A 21,708-nucleotide genomic window follows, 5' to 3' on the forward strand; every position below is an offset into this window, starting at 1 on the left:
TATTGGTGAATGAGCAAGCCAAGATTTATTGGAACTTCGTCAGTCCTTGGTTACACCTAAAATAGTTTCTGGTGCCCTCTAGTCACCCCTAACATATAAGTGCTGTGCAAGATTCATCCACTGACCTTCACTGAATACTAAGAGGTACCTTCATGATCACATTTGATGCCTTCAAGCAGTGCTTTTCTGGGATCATTTCACTTCAGAGGTATTATAGGCATGCAATTTCTCCACACTTGTTTCTGTGGGTTTCCCCTCACGATATAACATTTTAAATAACTTGTTTTAACATTGGTGTGTGTGCATTTGTGTTGGAAAAATTAGAATGCAAGGTCTTTCTGAATCACAGGCTAATGTGAACAGTCCTGTCTAAATCTTGGCATATGTCTGCCTATCATTTAGTAGAATAAATAAATACAATGTGGTATAAAAGCAGTTATCTTTGAGGCAGACAATTGTTCATGCCCAATCTCAACAGTGCTCAGACGGAGGTGGACGCATTGCGAAACGCTTGTGAGTACAACTCTTAAGAGGAGATCTCCAGCCAGGTAGACGTGAGGTCCATCTTCTCAGCATGAACAGAGCTGACTCAGTGAACATGATCTGGCTTCTGATTCATCAGTGTAGTCTTGTAGTCTATCAGGGTTTGTCTAGGGAGCAGTAACATTCCTGATACAACACAATGGGGGGAATGCATGAACATAGAACTTTCTCTTTCTACAACATAGACCATAATGTCAATGCAGCTATAAACAGAAAAAAACAAAAAATTGTCTGAAACATTAGTGTCCCAGTTTTGTTTCTTAATTCTAGTTAGAAATCTAGTTGGATCTAAACTTCGACCAGTATCAATTTCTTTGTGATAACTTTAGCCCCCATCAGCAGCTCAGCCGCACATTGTCATTGTTCTAGAAAAGTTTGCGGACTTACCTGACCCTTCCAACGCACCGTGCCCCAGTAAGTGGCTGTCAGGTCAGAGAGTGGCCATCTAGTACCCCAAAAATCACATCCTTATCCACATGGAAGGATGAAGGAGAGATAGGTCCCCTTTGTGAGCGTAAGTAGTGACACTTTATCCTGGCAATGGCTCCTGCATCCGAGTTTAAGGACAAAGTCAGACTCATTGACAGGGTGCCCGTCTGCCCCAGGCCACCAGGGAATGGAGTGGTCTATAGAGAGAGAAAGAAGCAGGACAATCCAAAGGAAATAAGGGGCCAGGGCTGTGTGATCGGCCAGGGAGGGGAGGGAGAGAGAGAATGAGAGCATGGGGGGGGGAGGGAGGCACTGCTAAGAGGGGGGAGACTGGGCTGGAGCAGTAACAAAACTCTCAAAAGTTTCCTGCTTCTCTTAACCTCTCCACTGCCATTTCATACTCCGCCAAACATCGCTATCAGCAGTATTCACCAATTACCTACTTACTTTGTCGCAAGCTACAAGACAAAGCAATGCTTCATACTGTACAATACGGGTACCAAATTTACTATATATATCTATATATATATATTTAAAAAATACTATATATTTATTTATTTATTTATTACAGGTACTTGTATAGCTACGTCAATTTACGCAGCACTTTACATATATATTGTACATTCACATCAGTCCCTAACCCTCAAGGGGCGTACAATCTAAGGTCCCTAACTCACATTCATACATACACATACTAGGGCCAATTTAGAGAGGAGCCAATTCACCTCTCAGCATGTCTTTGGAGTGTGGGAGGAAACTGGAGTACCCGGAGGAAACCCACGCAGGCACAAGGAGAACATGCAAACTTCAAGCAGGTATATATCTGTATATATATATATATTGGTACCTATCCATCCATTACTAAATGTTAGTAATTATTATAGCACTATTACTCTTCTGTAGAGCTGCACAAACAACATCAAACCATTGATATCACTGTGTGCACCAAAGGAGCTTACAATCGAATATCCCCACATAAACATTTGCATGCACAAGCACAGTGAGTCTAATCTGTGGGCAGGCCAAATAGTACTTGAGTATGTTTTTGGATTTTATAGACAAACATGGGAATTCCATGCAGTGTCCTTGATGGGCACTGGGCTCAGAACCCCAGCACAGTAAGAGTGCTAAATACTTATCTATTGTACTGTTCATGAACAACAGCAACAAATCTCCTAGATTGTAAGCTCCAAGGAGCAGGGCCCTCCTCTTGTATTGAACTGTATTGTTGCTGTATTGTCTCCCGTTATATTGTAAAGCACTGAGCAAACTGTTGGCGCTATATAAATCCTGTATAATAGTAATAATGAACAAAAGTAAGGGTCGTTCACATCTACGTGCCGTCTTAAAACGTGATACTCATTTGTTGAAAATGCATACCACGTTTTTTGTGCATTAAAATTATATGCAATGTATAATGCATTGTTATGTGTTTTCCTCCCTGGTCACCTGGGAAAAATGGAAATGTGACTCAAAAAATGCACTTAAAAAGTGTGTTGCTTTTTGGTGCGCTGCCTTTGCCTATAATGGAAGCTGTATGTAGGTGCATTTTTCACAAAACGCACTGAAGATGCAGCAAGAAGGACTTTTCATACACTTTTTGATGCGCTGGGAAGGTGTGTTTTAGGGGAGCAAAAGTGCACATAAAAAGCTCTAAAGCTCATGGAAGGCACAAATATCTATACTATTTGGTCATTATTCTGGACATCCTACTTTGAAACCTATATGAGCTTGTGACACCCCATTTCAAAAACCATGGCCATTAATGTGGAGTACCATCCCCGCTCACTATGTGGCTATAACAGTCTTTACTCTTTTGGGACGACTCTCCACATGAATGTGTCTGTGGGAATATTTAGGTTGATTTACTAAAACTGGAGAGTGCAAAATCTGGTGCAACTGTGCATGGTAGCCAGTCAGCTACTAACTTCGACTTGATCAGTTAAGGTTTGAGAAAAAGAAAACTGGAAGCCAATTGGTTTCTATGCAGAACTGCACCAGATTTTGCACTTTTCTATTTTAGTAAATCAACTCAATTGTGTCCAAACAGCCAAAAGAACATTTGTGAGGTTAGGTACTGATGTTGGGCAAGAAGACTTGATGTGTTTCCCTGAAGGAGAACCTATGCTTTCGTCCTTGTAGAGCACAGTAACAAGTTCATTTCCCATTATACTTGACTTCTGTTTGTTGGTCTGACACCCTGTTTAGTTGCATGAGCGAAGACAAAGAGGCTCGTGCAAGCCTTAGGGCCCCATTCACACTTGAGAATGGGGTTGATTGTAATTTCCCATCAATTATTTACATCCAGGGCTGATCATTCACAGGTAATAGCTGAATGACTGATTTCATGTGAATGGTTGTGAGTAGCCGAGGACACTGTCAGTCTCCAATTGCTTTGAGTGGGGCTTCCTGCTCGCAGCTATTTGCAGGAGACTCCGCTGAGTCTCCCTTGTGTAATCACTGTCCGCCCCATTCACAAATGTGAATGGGGCCTAAGCTGATATAGTTGGAGCTTACACACGGCTAAAGGTGGCCATGCACTGTATGAAATTCATTCAGTGGGTGGCCCTAACAGCCACCCCTTGCCCAACATCCCTAGAATGAAAGATTGAAGGAGATGGGCGTAAAATTGCCAGCCAAAAGTGGCTAAATCCAATCAGATAAAGTTCAGTTATTTTGGCCTGGTTGTCAAAAATACAATGGGCACAGTGGGAGATTCATCCATCTGCACCGTGCTGCCTGCAGGTTGAACAAAAAAAAAAATCTATCAGTGTATGGCCAGCTTTAGGCTACCTCTTTGCCCCTATGTAAAAATGCATTGATTGACTGCTCAGTCATTAAGTGTTGCATAGTGGTCGGAAAGGAAAGGAGCCAATTGCTTCCCCATACCTGGAATACCAGGTATTTTATCTTTTTTATACAAAGAATGAACTGAGGATGCGGTCAGAGCAGTTAAGTGAGCTTTGCTTGGCAAAAATTACAAGGAAAAAGAAGGGAGATTCCTGATCATAAGCCAACATAAGGCTTGGGACTTTAAAGGCTTAATTAGTACCACAAAATTATTTGTAAAAATTCTAACTTTTTATTTGTCAAAAATTGTTGTAACACATAGACATACAATACAATACATCATTCAGAGTCATAGTACAGCATGAAAATCAGAATATGAAATTATATGATAAGGATACCCAGTATGACTGTGTTTAACTAGCCATAAAAAATATATATTATGATTTCACCATTAGTATACAGAACAACTGCAGAGATATTATTCTAATTGAACCAACGCGTTCCGGAGTGACTTCACTCCTTCCTCAAGGAAAAGAGAAGAACTCTGCATATGGATGACATGTTAATACATAAAAGTGCATAAGGAATAGTTGATTAAAAGACATGATGCTTCAAAATTCCACCTCGTATGACAAAGGGTCGACCGAACCCAGATAGAGGAAACCCCCCAAAAAAGGACCCGAATCACAAGGGCGCATCCCAGGTCACAAACGCGTTTCGGAGTGACTTCACTCCTTCCTCAGGGAAAAGAGAAAAACTCTGCATATGGATGACATCATAATACATGAAAGTGCAAAAGGAATGGTTGATTAAAAGACATGATGCTTCAAAATACCACCTCGTATGACAAAGGGTCGACCGAACCCAGATAGAGGAAACCCCCCAAAAAAGGACTGGAATCACAAGGGCGCATCCCAGGTCACAAAAACCATGGATGTAGTGCTCTCTCATATATGCAGGACAGGCCTGCAGCATTGCAAAACTGTATACACTGGATCACAAAGACAGAATATATCCCATTCAATAGGGCAAGACCTGTGGAAGTACTGCTCCCCAGTGTATGCAGGAAGAAACCTGCTGCCAGCGTGTCAAAACCGTGTATGCTGGCTCACAAGGAACGAGGATTGGCAAGGATAAACCACGTGTTAATGTTTAGGTGAAATGTGTTTTCTACGAATTACTGCCCACAGTCACTGCACATTAGCACCTTATAAATAAGGATCATTAGTAAATCCCTACTGGAACAATAAGGTACAATAAGCTCCTGCATCTAATTCACTGTACATATTAATATTAATAACTTTTATCTTTTGTTACCTATCTATTTAAATAAAAGTATCCAATCCAGTGATGAATTGAGCAGTTTATATACAGAGTAAACATATGTATGTTGTATAGTTAGCTTGTATTTAAAAATAGATACGCACATTTCCAGGGAGGAAATATTTGCAAGCCGTCACTGTCACTGCAGGTCAGGAATAGTAGGACTCTAGTGACAGTCCATCCTGCTCTAGTTACGTCCACCATCGTTGTCTGACGCTCCTTGAATTGTAAGTTCCCATGAGCCGTGCCCTGTCACCTAATTCAATGTATCTTCCTGTGATGGTATTTATAGTTATTTCCCCCAACTACACCATCAATACTTCTATCAATCTCCAATATTAAGAATAATATACATGGGTGTGTGTGTATAATTATGCTGGAATAATTTCTACACTAGTACCAGTACGTTCGGCGCTCAGTGGATTTTTGGAGGAGCAACAGTTTTTTGTTTTTTTTTGAGTAGATGTAACAAAACACTATCATGATATATAGGAAGTCAAAGGAAGCAAATAAGAGAAGTTTATTGTTAGGGGTAACATTCACTTAAAAACATTTTTCAGAGGGATCGCCAGCAGAAGGAAGGAGGTCCTGACTCCCCTTTACAGATCTTTGGTTAGACCTCATTTACTGTAGAGTACTATGTCCAGATAGAAGGAATCCAGAGACGGCAACAAAAATGGTTAAAAATCTGAGGGATAAAGAGACTTCAGGAACTTAATATGTACAGTCTGGAGGAAAGAAGGGAAAGGGGAGACATGATTGAAACCTTTAGATTCATCAAGGGGGTGAATACAGTTCAGGAGGGCAGGATCTTCAACATAAAGCCAAGGCCAAGAACACAGGGACATGACTTCAAACTAGCAGGAGGAAAGTTCAAAACTAACTTAGCAAGCATTACTTTACTGATAGAGTAGTTGATGCTTGAAATAGATTTCCAGCAGTGGTAATGACAAACATAGATCTATAGTCAGACAAAAAAAAAAAAAAATATATATATATATATATCAGGAAAAAATGGAGCAGACTTGCTGGACCAATTAGTCTTTTTTCCATTGTCACTTTTCTATGATTTTATGGGAGGCCATCAATGGTAGCTTTCATATTCTTCTCATGATTTTCAATAACCGCTTCCAGACCGCCCTATAGCAGATATACTGCTACAGGGCAGCGCTGGTGTGCAAATATATGTAAATATAATGTATATATATGTGATTTTGCATTTCCGGATAAGGGACGCACACGAGACGTGGCCACGGCTGTCAATCACCGGGTCCTGGCCGGTGATTACTTGCTGGCTCCCAGTGATTGTTGAGCATCTCTGATGGGGAGGAGAACTGTAAGTAAACAATACAGTTGTCCTCCCTGTCAGCTCGTGCACACTGCTTTGAATGGCTGTGCAAAGCACAGCCATCCAAAGCAGTGTGATTACAGTGAAGTACAGACACAAGTAAAACAGCACACAATTAACTCTTTGATCGCCCCTCATGTTAACCCCTTCCTGCCCAGTGCCATTAGTACAGTGTCAGTGTTTTTTTTTTTTAGCACTGATCACTGTATTGCTGTCACTGGGGATGTCAGTGACACCAAGTCAGTTCCCCCCAGTGTCAGAATGCCCTCCACAGTCCTGCTATAAGTCGCTGATCGCCGCCATTACTAGTAAATAAAAAATAAAATTCCAGTATCTATATTGCCATTTGTAAACGCTAAAACTTTCACGTAAACCAATTACAATCCTAGATTGTAAACTCTAACAAGCAGGACCCTCTGTTTCCTCTTGTACCAAATTGTATTGTAACTGTTATGTCTACCTTCTTTTTGTAAAGCGCTGTGCAAAATAGTTGGTGCTATATAAATCCTGTATAATAATAATAATAATAATAATTTACATGTGTTGGGATTTTTTTAGCAAAGGCATGTAGCAGAATACAAGAATACAGTTTGGCTGACATTTATGACAAAATTAGATTTTAAAAAATTTTTTACTGGACATGTTTAATAGCAAAAAGTCAAAAATATAGTTTTTTTCTCAAAATTGTCAGCCTTTTTTTTTATAGCGCAAAAAAATAAAAACCGCAGAGGTAATCAAATACCACTGAAAGAAAGCTCAATTCGTGTGGAAAAAAGGACGTAAATTTCATTTTGGTGCAGCGTTGCATGACCGCACAATTGTTAGTTAAAATGATGCAGAGCTGTAACACAAAAAATGGTCTGGTCAGGAAGGGGGGTAAATCGTCAGGAGGGCAAGTGGTTAATACAATAACAAAAATCGGCAAACTTGTAAACATGTGAGAGTCATAAAAAAATGAATGTAGCACCCCCTTACCCCTGTGGAGTATCCCCAGGCAGCTCAATGGGTTAGAGGCTCAGGGCACCTTGGCTTGGTGTGAGGCAAAAAGGAAACTGGGCACAGTCACTTTAGAACATTTAAAGGGTTTATTTGGTTTAATAAACTCCAGATGAGAGGGTTAGGGCACAGGATACCAAAAACAGGCAAAAATATAGAAACACTCAGTACAGGTTGTGAGCCTTTTCTAGATATAACCTGCGGCAAAGCAGCTAGGCTCAACTCCGTCTTTCAGCAAAGACCCTTCCCAGGCAGTGGGCAGTAGCTCAGGAAGCACCACTGGCAATATACCTCCTAGTGATTTTCTAAGAAGAAATAAATATTCAAATGTACACAGAAGCTATTAAAATGTAAACTTAGGCTGACTACAACGTAGCTGCAACACTAGATTTTGAGTAAGTAGACTCCCATCTGTCCTTCCAGCCCCAGATCCAATCACTGACAAAATCATGCAGACTTCACCTCCGCAACATCTCCGAGATACGCCCGTTCCTAACCCCAGAAACCACTAAGCAACTTATTCACTCCCTTGTCATATCACGACTCGACTATTGTAACTCCCTCCTCACTGGCCTACCTCATCGCAGGCTATCCCCCCTCCAGTCTATCATGAATGCTGCTGCCAGACTCATCCACCTCACTAACCGTTCTGTATCCGCCACCCCTCTCTGCCAATCCCTCCACTGGCTTCCCATTGCCCAACAGATAAAATTCAAAACACTAACAATGACATATAAAGCCATCCACAACACTGCCCCAATTTACATAACCGATCTTATCTCTAAATATCACCCAAACCGTACACTCCGCTCCTCGCAAGACCTCTTACTCTCTAGCTCCCTTATCTCCTCCTCCCATGCTCGTCTCCAAGACTCCTCCAGGGCGTCACCCATCCTCTGGAACTCCCTACCCCAATCTATCAGACTATCACCTACTCTACTTGCCTTTAGTCGATCACTGAAAACCTATCTCTTCAGGGAAGCCTATCCCACCCTCTGCTAATTCTGGAATCTTCTACTCTTCCAACCACTCCATCCCCCACAGTTACTAACTACTGTACCATTCACCCCTCCCTCCTAGATTGTAAGCTCCAAAGAGCAGAGCCCTCAAATCCCTCTTGTATTGAACTGTATTGTTACTGTACTGTCTCCCACTATAATGTAAAGCGCTGAGCAAACCATTGACGCTATATAAATCCTGTATAATAATATTAAGTACACTCCAGCTTAACCCCTTCATGCTGCCTCCTGGTGGCCCTTTAATTGGGGTTTAATGCCGGGAGGTGAAGTAGGTTCCCGATCATGTGATTGTTGTATTTGACACTTACATCAGTCACATGATTGGGAGCATGTCCTGCTGACAGCTCGGTCCATGCACCCAAACTCAAACTGCCAAGAACATATACCGTATATACTCCAGTATAAACCGAGTTTTTCAGCACATTTTTTGTGCTGAAAAACGGCCTCCTCGGCTTATACTCGAGTCAACGTCTGCAGGGGGCTGCTGTCTCTTACCTGGCTCCGGTCCCACGACGATCCGGTCCAGGAAGCGCGGCTGCTCCTTCATTCGGTTCGTCCACTGGATGTTCGCGCGGCTGCTCGGCTTCGCCTTCTCACCGGTGATTGGCCGCCAGAACTGTAGCTCAGGAAAGGCACACAGGCGGCCAATCACCGGCGAGGAGGCGGAGCTGAGCGGCCCCGCAAAACTCGAGTGAAGGAGATGCAGGTAAGTGTGCCGTGCTTAGGTGCTGCTGCAACCACATATGCTGGCTGCAGCAGCACCATACTGGAACAGGGGTCAGCAAGTGTCAGTGGGAGGAATAGTGCCCCATCATTGGTGTCACTGATACCAATGATGGGGCATTATTCCTCCCACTGACACCAACGATGGGGCACTTTTCCTCCCCCCCACTGACACCAACGATTGGGCACTATTCCCCCCCCCCCTGACACCAATGATGGGGCACTATTCCACCCCCCACTGACACCAATCATGGAGCACTATTCCACCCCCCACTGACACCAATCATAAGATACTATTCCTCCCCCCCACTGACACCAACGATGGGGCACTTTTCCTCCCCCCCACTGACACCAACGATGGGGCACTATTCCTCCACCCCCCCACTGACACCAATGATGGGATACTATTCCTCCCACTGACACCAATGTTGGGACACTATTCCTCCCACTGACACCAATGATGGGACACTATTCCTCCCACTGACACCAAAGATGGGGCACTATTCCACTGACACCAATAATGGGGTGCTATTCCCCGCACTGATACTAATGATGGGGCACTATTCCTGCCACTGATACCAATGATGGGGCACTATTCCTCCCACTGACACCAATGATGGGGCGCTATTCCTCCCACTGACACCAATGATGGGGCACTATTCCTCCGACTGATACCAATGATGGGGCACTATTCCTCCCACTGACACCAATGATGGGGCACTATTCCTCCCACTGATACCAATGATGGGGCACTATTCCTCCCACTGATACCAATGATGGGGCACTATTCCTCCCACTGACACCAATGATGGGGCACTATTCTTCCCACTGACACCAATGATGAGGCACGATTCTTCCCACTGGTGTTCCCACCCTCGGCTTATACTCGAGTCAATAGTTTTTCCCAGTTTTTTGTGGTAAAATTAGGTACCTCGGCTTATATTCGGGTCGGCTTATACTCGAGTATATACGGTATGTGTGGCAGCTGGGTGTTAAGGCCCACATTATCTGTTGCCCCATATATGCGTTACACAGTTGGGAATAAGTCAAAGCAGAACTCCATGAAATGTTCTTTTTTGCCCAATGCAGCGGGGCTGTGCCTGCACTGCATGGGTTAACTGATTATTTTGTCCAGGGGTGCACTGAAAGTCTATACTTACCCGATCCTTCGATTTTCCAGATAACAGTGCTTCCCACCATCCAGCAATGGACTGTTCCTGCCATTCTCACATCCGGAAGCTGGTCTATGGGCATGATGACGTCAGGAACAGTCCATAAACAAGACCGCTGGAGGGGGTGGGGGCAAGTGCGGCAAGGACTGGTCAGCAGATTAGGTAAGTATATCTTATCTTACCCCTAGACCAAAACAAGTAGTTAACCCATTTCCTGGAATTCTGAATTAAGGCAGGGTTCCTACCAGGGGCGGACTGACCATTTGAGTATTCGGGCACTGCCCGAGGGCCCCAGGGTCAGTAGGGGGCCCCATGAAACCCTATAGGCTTTTTGGGTGTGTTTTGAGTGTGGGCAAGGACACAGGAGCCCCATGATCCCCTATTGCCCGGGGGCCCTACGAGCTGTCAGTCTGATCCCTGGTTCCTACATTACTCTGAACAAACAATGCAATAAAATTGAATCTTTACATCGCTTCCTTGGCAGTGCCAAAACACAGAAAAAAATTTAAAAAAATATTTTTCTATTATACTTACCTTTCCCTTGGCTTCCATCTGCAGGGTCTAGGGGAGGGAATTCTATATGGCCCAAATTTCAAGAGAAATTGTGATGTCAACGTCTGCAGTATGGACACCATGGGAAAGGTAAGTATATTAAAGCGGAGTTCCACGCAGAAGCTCCGCTTATTTGCCTCCTCACCCCTCCACTTATTTGGCACCTTTTGGGGGGAAGGGGGAGCGGGTACCTGGTTTTGACAGGTACCCGCTCCCACTTCCAGCTCAGTTCGCAGCGCAGTGACCTGGAAGTTTAGCCCCCTCCTTGCTCCCGCAGTCTCCTGGGAACTTCAACAGGCCCCAGGAGACTTCTGGAAAAGTGTGGCACGACTTGTGCATGCGCAATGTGCACCAGGCTGTGAAGCCGCAAGCTGTCACACCCTGGTGCCCACATTAGAGATGCTGGAGCCATGGAGGACAGAAGGAGAGAAGGGACCGCGTGGGTGAGTACATCACTGGACTGCGGGACAGGTGTGTGTTTATTAAAAGTCAGCAGATACAGTTTTTGTAGCTGCTGACTTTTAATAAACAAAAAAAGAGCTGGAACTCCGCTTTAATGTTTTACACTGTTATATCATTCTTTTCAGCATTTTGGCTTGGGGAAGGGTTAGCACAGGTCACAAAATCCTCCTAAACACCTTGTCTATGTTTCTATAAGTTATACCTGTCTATCTGCAATCTTCGCAATCTTCTGTTCTCTACAATCATTCAAAGTGCTGAATTTATAAAGCTTGTCTGAGAGTTCAGAAAAAAGGGAACAGGGAGCTGAAAATACACTCAGCAGAGCTCAGTGAGGAGAGCTCTGAGAGCTGATTGGAGGGAAGAGACACCCTCCCCCCTCCTCACAGCTCACATTAACAGAGCTGAGACTGTCTATTTATTTCTGTCAATCTGCTAGAGCTCCCTCCCCTGTCACCATTTTCCTCTTGGTGTCAGGAAAACATGCCAGAAATTAATCAAGCTGAAAGCAGGAACAAAACAACAGATAGAAATGACACTTATTACCCTTAACTGAGACAAGTACACACTATAGAGGAATATGCTTTGTTCATATTTCATGTCTGAGGTTTACAACCACTTTTCACTTTACTTACTTTTCTGAGCCTGCTACTGTCTGGAGTGTCATGAATTACAGTTGCTGCCTCTCTGCTTGCTTACACACTCAGAAAACAATGCATTCAGGCAGTACAAATGCAGCAACTATCCCAAATCAGGTGACCTCCAACCCTCAGCATTTGTAGCTCCCAGGTTTCTATCTCCTATCTATATCCTGATGTTTAATTAGACCAGAGATCTTCTTTAGATCACCAGAGGAGATGTTTATCCCCATTTTGAGTTGACAGTACTTTGACGTATCTCCTATAACAAAGAATTTTGTGTTGCCCAAAGCAAGTTGTGTGTAACTTAAGCCTGGCAAGTGTGTCTTTTCCTCCTCTTTAATTAGAGTCGGAGAAGTCTGCATTCATCTGCAGTGTTGTCCTGTCTTCTGCGTCTTTCCTGTCGACTGCCGGCTGCCTCATTGACGATGGCTATGTAAACTATCCATTGTTTGACTTGCTGCCCTCGCTACACCACTGTTATATGGAGATCCTTTGCTTGCTGTTGTAAGGAAGTCACATCACAAAAGACTGTCACGTACCTGGTTGGGGAGCCTGAAGTGGAGAGAGGGCGTCCTCTTACAACTCCCGCTCGGAGCCCCTGGAAGTGGGAACAGGGGCGCAGAGCCAGGAGGGGCAGGAGTGCCGTGTAGATCTTGAAGCTGTTGGCAGGTAGTTGGGGACCCAGGAGATCCGGACACAAGCCAGGTGTGGGTGCAGGAACATAGGTGCAGCAGCGTGCAGGTGTGGCTGCAGTCAGGATGCGGGTCTTGGGACCGAGCATCGGTGCGTGGATGCAGTGGCTGACAGGTATGGCGGTGATCCGGATGCAGGCCAGATGCAGAGCCATGTGTGCAGTGGTAGGAGAATATGGTAGCCGACAAATGCAGGTCAGGTCCAGGTGTGGGCAGGATATAATAGCAGAGTCAGGCAAGCCAGGTCAGTATCAAGCGGGCAGATAAGTACAGAAGGAGCAGGCAAGAGAATGGTCAGGGATAGCCCGGGTCAGTGCAGGCGGAGTTCTTTCTTAGTCGGGTAATGCAGAATACAGGTATCAGGATCAGGAATGTATGCAGGAACGTAGTAGACCAGAAGGCAGTGATTTTACTACTAAGCAGGTTTAAATAGCCAACCAGACATGACGTGTGTGCTTACTGCGCATGCACGAGTTTTCCGCGCTACTGCGCATGCGCGGTCGCATGCTCCCGCGCCTGCATACTCACACCGCCGCGACTCTAGGGGATCCGTCGCCGTCGCACTGCTGCACAGTGACAGGATCCCTGACAAAGACTTTTCAGACAAGTCAAGCTTTATAGAGTTTTTTTTAATTAAACTATTAGATGTTAGAGCCTCTGTCAGGTTTTGGGGAGATTTCTCTTAACTTCCTGTCACCAGAGACATCAGAATAGGTACCGTAAGTGGAAATTTCCCCAAATTATGTCACCAAAACAAGTGTCCTCATTGGTAGATATTCCCTCTACTCCAGTTCCAACGAAAGCTGTAAAATCTTGAATTCTCCTCCACTTTCTCTTCTGGTGAGCACATCTAACCCAGAAAGCTCTTTATGTTGATTGCGTGAGGTTGTTGCGTAAGAGAGATTTATATTCCGGTGGAAGGATACATTCATTCAGGTAGAACCAAGTCCTCAAGATTTTATCAGATGTATCTTTGTTAGTGAAGATGAGATCCTCCATCTCCTTGATTTTGTTTTTTTTTTTGGCTAGCCACAATGAAATGGGGGGCTTGAGTTTGTTTCCTCTTTTTTGGGATAACACTTCTGGCAGTATTAATCAGATGTGGCAATACCGAGCTCTTGTAGGTTTTCATGGGTATAGCTGTATGGTGTAAAAGAAAAAAAGACAGGGTCAGTTGAATCCGAGAAATCTGTACATTTTTGGGAAATTTTCCAGACTCCATGCCAGAATGGCTTAAGGGTGTTAAATGAATAAAATGTCCCCATTGGTTTGCCAGAATCTCCAACAGGTGTTCACAATGGATGGGAATATACAGTATAGTGAGTGGAGAATATGGTGTTCTGTACAAGAAGCGAGAATCCTAAAACCTGATTCTTGGTATTTTGTTAAAAAAAAACACTTTAGCATGTCATATATTAGCAGTTGAGGTAATTCATGTCTGATAGGTGTCTTACATGGAGGCTATTCTCAAATGAAGTCATCGTCGTAAGGGCTGGAACCGCATGTATAAATCAAAGGTTTATATGCAAAATCATTAAAAAAAAATTTAAACAAATGTTTATAATGGAAAAAGTTCACTTCATGGTATACAAGAAGGCAACACATTTCACCAGTTTAAATACATCCAATTCTTCAGGGCTGGTTGCTATTTTAGACAGTACTGCTATAACAGGTATAATACCAAAGCAACCCTGATGAAGGGGGTATGTTCAAAACCCTGAAACGTGTTACTCTTGAAAAGTCTGTTCAGATTTCATTTGTCACTCCACATACTGACATGGATTTAAAAATTAAAACATGATAGAGGCTCTAAATACTTCTGTTCTATTCAAAAGTAGAAAAAGCTTTTTCTCAAGCTACTATATACGTTAATAAATGTGTATAGGTCTCCTTTAACTGTCTAAGAATCAAAGACATTATTTATTTTATTACAGGTACTTATATAGCGCCATCAATTTACGCAGCACTTTTCATATCTATATTGTACATTCACATCAGTCCCTGCCCTCAAGGAACTTACAGTCTACGGTCCCTAACTCACATTCATACATACACATACTAGGGCCAATTTAGACAGGAGCCAATTAACCACTTGCCTACCGGGCACTTATACCCCCTTCCTGCCCAGGCCAACTTTCAGCTTCCAGCGCTGTAGCACTTTGAATCACAATTGCGCGGTCATGCGACACTATACTCATATGAAATTTATATAATTGTTTTCACACAAATATAGCTTTCTTTTTGTGGTACCTATTCACCGCTGGGTGTTTTATTTTTGGCGCTATTAACAAAAAAAGAGCAAAAAATTAAAAAAAAAAATAGTTTTTCTTTGTTTCTATTATAACATTTTGCAAACAGGTAATTTTTCTCCTTCACTGATGTGCGTTGATGAGGTTGCACTGATAGGCACCACTGATGGGCACTGACAGGAGGCACTGATAGCTGGAACTGATGATGCTGCACTGATAGGCGGCACTGATGGGCAGCACTGATGGTTGGTACTGATGGGTGGCACTGATGGGCAGCACTGATGGGTGGCACTGCTGGGCACAGGTGGGTGGCACTGCAGGGCACAGGTGGGTGGCACTGATGGGCATAGGTGGGTGGCACTGCTAGGCACAAGTGGTTGGCACTGATGGGCACAGGTGGGTGACACTGCAGGGCACAGGTGGGTGGCACTGCTGGGCATAGGTGGGTGACACTGCAGGACACAGGTGGGTGGCACTGCTGGGCACAGGTGGGTGGCACAGGTGGGCAGCACTGCTGGGCACTAATCTTCAGGGCATTGATCATCAGTGCCCTAATGATCGGTGCCGATCTGTCCTCTGACAATTGCTGGTTATCGGCAGTACTTTCCTCACGCTGTGACAGCATGAGGAAAGTGCAGCCGATAACCGGCAACTGCATTTACCGGTGATCTGCTGTGTCATTGGACGTGATTGGCTGTTTACCGTATCCCGTGATCAGTGGTGCCGGGTGCACGCCGCTGGGGCGTGTTCTGGGATGATGTTCATGGACGTTGTCCCAGAACCAGACATCCGCGCTGTAGCCATCCTTTAGGTAGGAAATTGGTTAACCTACCAGCATGTCTTTGGAGTGTGGGAGGAAACCCATTCAGGCACCTGGAGAACATGCAAACTCCAGGTAGTTAGTGCCGTGGTTGGGATTTGAAACGACAATCCTAGTGCTGCAAGTAAAAGTGCTAACTTGAGAGCAGAGCTTTTTTACCTTCCAAATTCCAAAAAACACAATCATCTCTAGCTGGGGAAAAGCCTGACCTTCACTGCTTCAGCTTAATTTTCACTTACCCTGTGGCTGGACAGCGAAGAAAGAAGCAACACGCTGATGAGCGCATCTCTTTGACACTCTGCCCTCTCCTCCAATCAGCGTATGCCTTCCACTGCAGCAAACTGCATTTTCTCCTTGTGCTGCCTCTCCTTCCCGTTTTGAGCTCTGTTGTATATATTGTATAGAGAACTTCAAGACTCATATTTAGGTAGTAATAATGTATTAATAATTATAATGCTGCATTCATTTGAGCCTTTTATATCTGCTTGGAGTTTCATATGGAAAGTTCCCAGCTACATATTTTTGTTACACATTTATTAAATAAAACACTTCTTAGAACTTTCTGTAATTTTTCCACTCTGCACTATAATTGCTCCAGGTCTTGAGCTGCAGACCGCCAAGTCTGCCAGTGACACAAGTTGTGTTTGAAGTTGGAGCTGGGACGGCACAGCTGTTTGTCTTGTCAGCAGAATCAGATTCATGTTCTCTCAGATGTCGTCAGTTTGGAGTCTTGCAAAAAAAAAAAGCTGCAAAGAAACATATCCACATTCTGCCCTAATTTAAACTTGACATGAAGGACTTGTAGAGCAGGCCATGGCAAACATGTTATTTACAATGAATCCCACTAAGGCAATGCAGAATTTGCAGCCAATAAAATTTCCTGTCTGGGATGCCAGACTCGGGCCTGTAAATAGACTTTGGAGCAGTCAGCAAGTATAGGCTGGAGAATAAGCAGGACCGCTGATACTAATTTAGTCCAAAGTCTGACAGAAACACTGCAATGGGAATTAGCTAGCATGATTATCATTACGCTGAATATGGGCCAGATTTTACATCTCCCAAAGTACCACCAAGTCTTTGAGCTATAGTCCGGATTTTCATTGGCCAGAAAGGGTGTTGGAAAACTTGCTAAATGGGACCTCTACTCTTATTAATCTATCCTCTGACCTACATATACTTACCTTACCCAGGGCCGCTAATAAGGGGGTAACATCAGTCCTCCTATTCAGGGCCCTGGCCAGCAGGGGGGCCCAGGCAGCAGGGGGAATCAGATGTGGGAAGGAGGGGGGGTAATTGGTGTAGTGGGGAGCAGGGGCAGACTGACAACTCATGGGGCCCCCGGGCAATAGGGGATCATGGGACCCCTGTGTCCTTGCCCAAACTCAAAAAAGCCTATGAAAAAGGTACCAGGGGCATCTCATGGGGCCCCCTACTGACCCCGGGCCCTCGGGCAGTGCCCGAGTTTCCAAATGGTCAGTCTGCCCCTGGTGGGGAGGCAAAAACAGGAACCAGTCCCCTGTGTGTCTGTCCCTGCAACAGCAGCAAATTTACCATGAGGCAAACAAGGCATTTGCCTATTCTCAGGGGGGTGGCACCGCCTAAGGACCTGGTGTGGCTTCAGCATAGTATCTGAAGAGGCTGTGCGCTGCTGGAAGGTGTAAGTTTCCCGCACAAGGAAGGAAGACACTGGGCTTGGCTCCAGAGAGGTAAAGGTTAGTGCTTCGCTAACTCGCTCTTTCTTTGTGGGCAGCTATCCAAAAAAGTCCATCCAGTTCATCCATTAAAAAAAAAGAAGTTATAATCCTATACTCACAGTTGATCCAGAAGAAGGCAAAAAAACCCAGCAAAGCATGATCCAGTTTGCTCCTGCAGAGAAATAAATTCCTTCCTGATCCCCAAGAGGCAATCGGATATTCCCTGGATCAACTTTACCTATAAATGTTAGTATCCAGTTATATTCTGTGTATCTAAGAAAGAATCCAGGCCTTTTTTAAAGCAATCCACTGAGCTGGCCAGAACCAACTCTTGAGGGAGTCTATTCCACATTTGCACAGCTCTCACTGTGAAGAAACCTTTCCGTGTTTGGAGATTACATTTCTTTTCCTACAGACGTAAAGAGTGCCCCCTTGTCCTCTGTGATGACCTCAGGGTGAATAGCTCTACACCGAGTTCACTATATGAACCACTGATGTATTTATACATGGAGATCATATCCCCCCTTAATCTCCTCTTCTCAAGAGAGAATAAATTCAGTTCCTCTAATCTTTCCTCATAGCTGAGCTCCTCCATGCCTCTTATCAGTTTGGTTGCCCTTCTCTGTACTTTCTCCACTTCCCCAATGTTCTTTTTGTGAATTGGTGCCCAAAACTGAACTGCATATTCCAGATGAGGTCTTACTAATGATTTGTACCGGAGTAATATGATATCTCTCTCTCTGGAGTCTATACCTCTTTTAATACAAGAGAGGATTTTGCTCGCTTTGGAAACCGCAGCTTGGCATTGCATACCATTATTAAGCTTGTGATCTACCAGAACTCCCAGATCCTTCTCCACCTTTGATTCCCCCAGTTGTACTCCCCCTAGTATGTATGATGAATGCATATTCATAGGTGTGGGTACCCGGCCCCGAAAACACACTGCCTGTGTCCAGGGCTATATACCTGCATCTCCAATCCTATGCCTGTCAAATTATGACCTGCACTGTGTTCACAGAGCCACTGCATCCCCATAGAGTTACATTGCCTGCCTACACACAGCTCCATCCACACTGATTCACACTGTACAGGTCACAGCACTCATGTGAATGAGCTCCTTTTTTGGAAGCACTGGGTATTTGTCTTAGTTCTGACTGAGTAACAAAGCGAAGGTGGAGTGGTGAGAAGGTGAATATAAGTGGGTTTGGGGAGTGAACTAGGAAAGACAAATTTTCTCTAACTTACGACCCAACTTTTCATATTAAAAATTACCTAAGTTAAGCAGGTGCTAAAATAAATACAGGTTTCACAGAAATATACATCTACTTCAATGGTGTCCTCTGCTTACTCTCTGCTTCATGATCTATGTTGCTCTTTTTCCAGGTTGAATAACACCCATTGGCATAATTGATCCACTTCCTTTGAGTCCAAGCCATCACGGACACCATGGGCTTACAGTACTGCTGCCCTCACACATCGTTATGTAAATGTCATTCTGTGCAGCAGTAGGAACTGTCGATGAAAAGAAGTGGAAAGACCCACGATGTCACATGACTGGTTAGAAGATAAAAGTAAGGTTGAATGTAAGGTTTGCAAACTACAATTTCTGCCTTTAAATGGACGTATACTCTATTTAAGTTTTTTAAACTTTAAAGACCTGCCAAAGTTGACACAAAAAAGATGCCTGCTACCATTTTGTGAGCCTAAAAAATATATTTGTGTGCTCCTCTTGGATCTATTTTCATGATTTTTCCTGACTTCATGGCTAATCTCCATCTACTGCCATTCCCCTTCTCAATTAAGACTGCCTCAGCAGCAATGGAATTCATATTGGCCAAAGAGATGGAAGTTGATGGAGCATAGTTATAAAGTCAGGGAAAGTCTGGACCGAGTAAGTGTAATTAATCAGACTGGGACACAGAACAGGCTTTTCTAGTTAATAAATGTAATAGTAAGCTTCTTGTTATGTCTGCACTTAGGTTGTAATTATCCTTTTAAAAATGTAAAATAGAATAAAGGTTCAAATTAAAGCTGTGTTAAAATGAATCTTTCCATTTTTAAAATATATAAGCATAGCAGTAACCTCATGATACCTTCCATCAGCTGTTTCAAATGCATTTATCATTACTCAAAATTTGCAGTCAAAGCACACTTTTTGTGTAAGTATGGGTAAGATACAGATTCACTTTAAAGTTTATGTAAGGACAATTTTTTTTTATTACTGTTGGATAGAGTAGGAAAGGGTTAGACCACATAGCCAAGAACCACGAGAAAAAAATACAAACAAACTTCATAGTAGCTGAGAGTCTGCTACATGCCGGTTCTCACTGACATAGCAGGTATGTCAGCAGCAGCAAAAGGGTTATGCCAAACTAGGGCCCAGACTATGTATATTTAAGTATTTACATGTTCTGATCAAGTAGCAAAAGTAATTAAAAAAGGCTGTGTTTGGCCTCTGTGACTATCAGCATTGTGGAGAGATTAATATTCAAAATTCACAAAGGCACCAAAACCATAGCTATTTATTTATAGTAACAGATTTTTGCAGCCTACCAAGTACATTTTTCATAACCATGTTTCCGTTATAATGGCTTTCTAAATCAAGGATGTGATAATGAAAAGTTTTGTGTGAAAGGTTTATTGTAGAACTACTACTACTTTTTGTAGTTAAGTATTGCATTTATTATAGAGGCCTATGGATCTGTCCAAAATGAGGAACAACTAAGAAGGAAAGAGGGACTGAGATATTTGGTTTGAAGAGAGGGACGTTCCCTCCCAATGAGGGACAGTTCGGTGGTACAGTATGTCTTTAGTGTGAATTCTAAAGATTTTTAACAATGAATTTCCTTACAGTACAAGCAGCTGAAGAGATGAGTGAAGGCTTGTGTTAAAGTTCTTTTGTGATATGTGGATGAATTTTTTTTCCTTTTGCTTCTTTTGAGGGGACAATTTTCAAACCATTATGTAATATCTACACTGCACAATTTTTATGGATTTACAACATGTGTTTATGCACTTTTCTTTGTAAAGTCAGTTATTAGTAAAAAAAAATTTCTATACTAACAGTTTTCAGCTTACCCTAGGTCTGTAAGTGCCCTCATAAATAGTGATTATTTTACCCTTTTATTTGGTCTCATTTATGTCTGAAGGTCGAATTGTCTCAGATCTACCAATCAAATTCTGTGTTTCTTTTTCGTATAATGATCTAGGAAAGGAAAAAGAGAATCTGGTTGCTTCCGGCAATGTGGATAACAATTGAGGTTCATTCGTAGATGAGGCTACACTCTGCAGTCAGCTGGTTAATGTCAGGTACAGCTGAGAGAAGAATTTCAGCCTGATAGCAAATCCTGTGAATGTGTCTTTGGTTTATGTCAGAATCAGTATGACTCTCCATCCCAGCAGCCACTGTATCTGTGACTCAAACTACTGTGTATGTGACCATTTCCTCCTACATCTTACATATGGCTTCTTTCTTCTTGGGAGCTGCTTTTGGTTTATTCTACATAATAGCTAATAATGTCTGTAATGAAAACAAACACATTACTGTCATTTTTCCATATCCTACCATGGTTTCCACAAATATTTCCCTGCTGCTTCTCAGAAATAAAATTTACATTATATATATGTGACCATGGTTGATATATTTCATATGCCTAATATAAACAGTGTTGACTTTGTCAGTGATGGAATCTAAAGCGGTGTTAGACCCAAAACAAAAAAATGTATATATTGCAACTTACCCATCCTTAAATGTGGTGGCTGCTTTAGTTTCCTTTTTTGGGCTTTTTTAACCTAATGATCCAGCTAGCAACACACTTCCTGTCTTATAAAAAGATTGTTTCCCCAAAACCATTGGACTATAAGGCAGTGCTGGACAAAGAGCCAAATGTAGTTTTGTATAAAAAAAAAAAATAACAATATTTATTTAGCAAAAATCTTAAAAATGCAACATATTTATATTTGGCATTAATGATTACAAGGATTTGCAACCAGGATATCAAGATCACAGTCAAGCATCCAATGCGCTTCGAAACACAGATTTTCTTCTTCAGGGATGCAGTTGATGACTGTAAACTATATTCTATAATACAAGAACAGTATGTATTAACATTTGCAATACAAAAATAAATATATATTGACATGTCTTCCCAAATTGGGAGGAGAACCCTTTTGTTTGTAAACAAAACAGTTCTCCTCTCTTTCAGCTCGTACACACTGCTTTGGATGACTGTGCACAGTACAGTCATGCAAGGCAGTG

The 21,708-nt window shown here is 43.0% G+C and overlaps 1 protein-coding gene and 1 long non-coding RNA gene across 3 annotated transcripts in view; one reads left to right on the forward strand and one right to left on the reverse strand.

Moving 5' to 3' along the window:
- PLEKHG2 (pleckstrin homology and RhoGEF domain containing G2) overlaps window positions 1–1,228 on the reverse strand; it is a 138,791-nt gene extending 137,563 nt beyond the window's left edge. For both annotated transcript variants that reach the window (XM_089679795.1, XM_089679796.1), the window contains exon 1: window positions 931–1,228. The gene's annotated coding sequence lies outside the window, so the exon portion shown is untranslated. The remainder of the gene's footprint in view (window positions 1–930) is intronic.
- On the forward strand, window positions 100–21,074 carry LOC149460218 (uncharacterized). The gene is made up of 3 exons (XR_016313084.1): window positions 100–208; window positions 18,834–19,021; window positions 20,660–21,074. It is a non-coding gene; the product is annotated as an uncharacterized LOC149460218 (long non-coding RNA).
- The last annotated feature ends 634 nt before the right edge of the window (window positions 21,075–21,708 follow it).

This window comes from Staurois parvus, unplaced genomic scaffold (assembly GCF_062004578.1).
Source record: "Staurois parvus isolate SC_StPar_1 unplaced genomic scaffold, SC_StPar_1.0 ptg000232l, whole genome shotgun sequence".
Lineage (NCBI taxonomy): Eukaryota > Metazoa > Chordata > Amphibia > Anura > Ranidae > Staurois > Staurois parvus.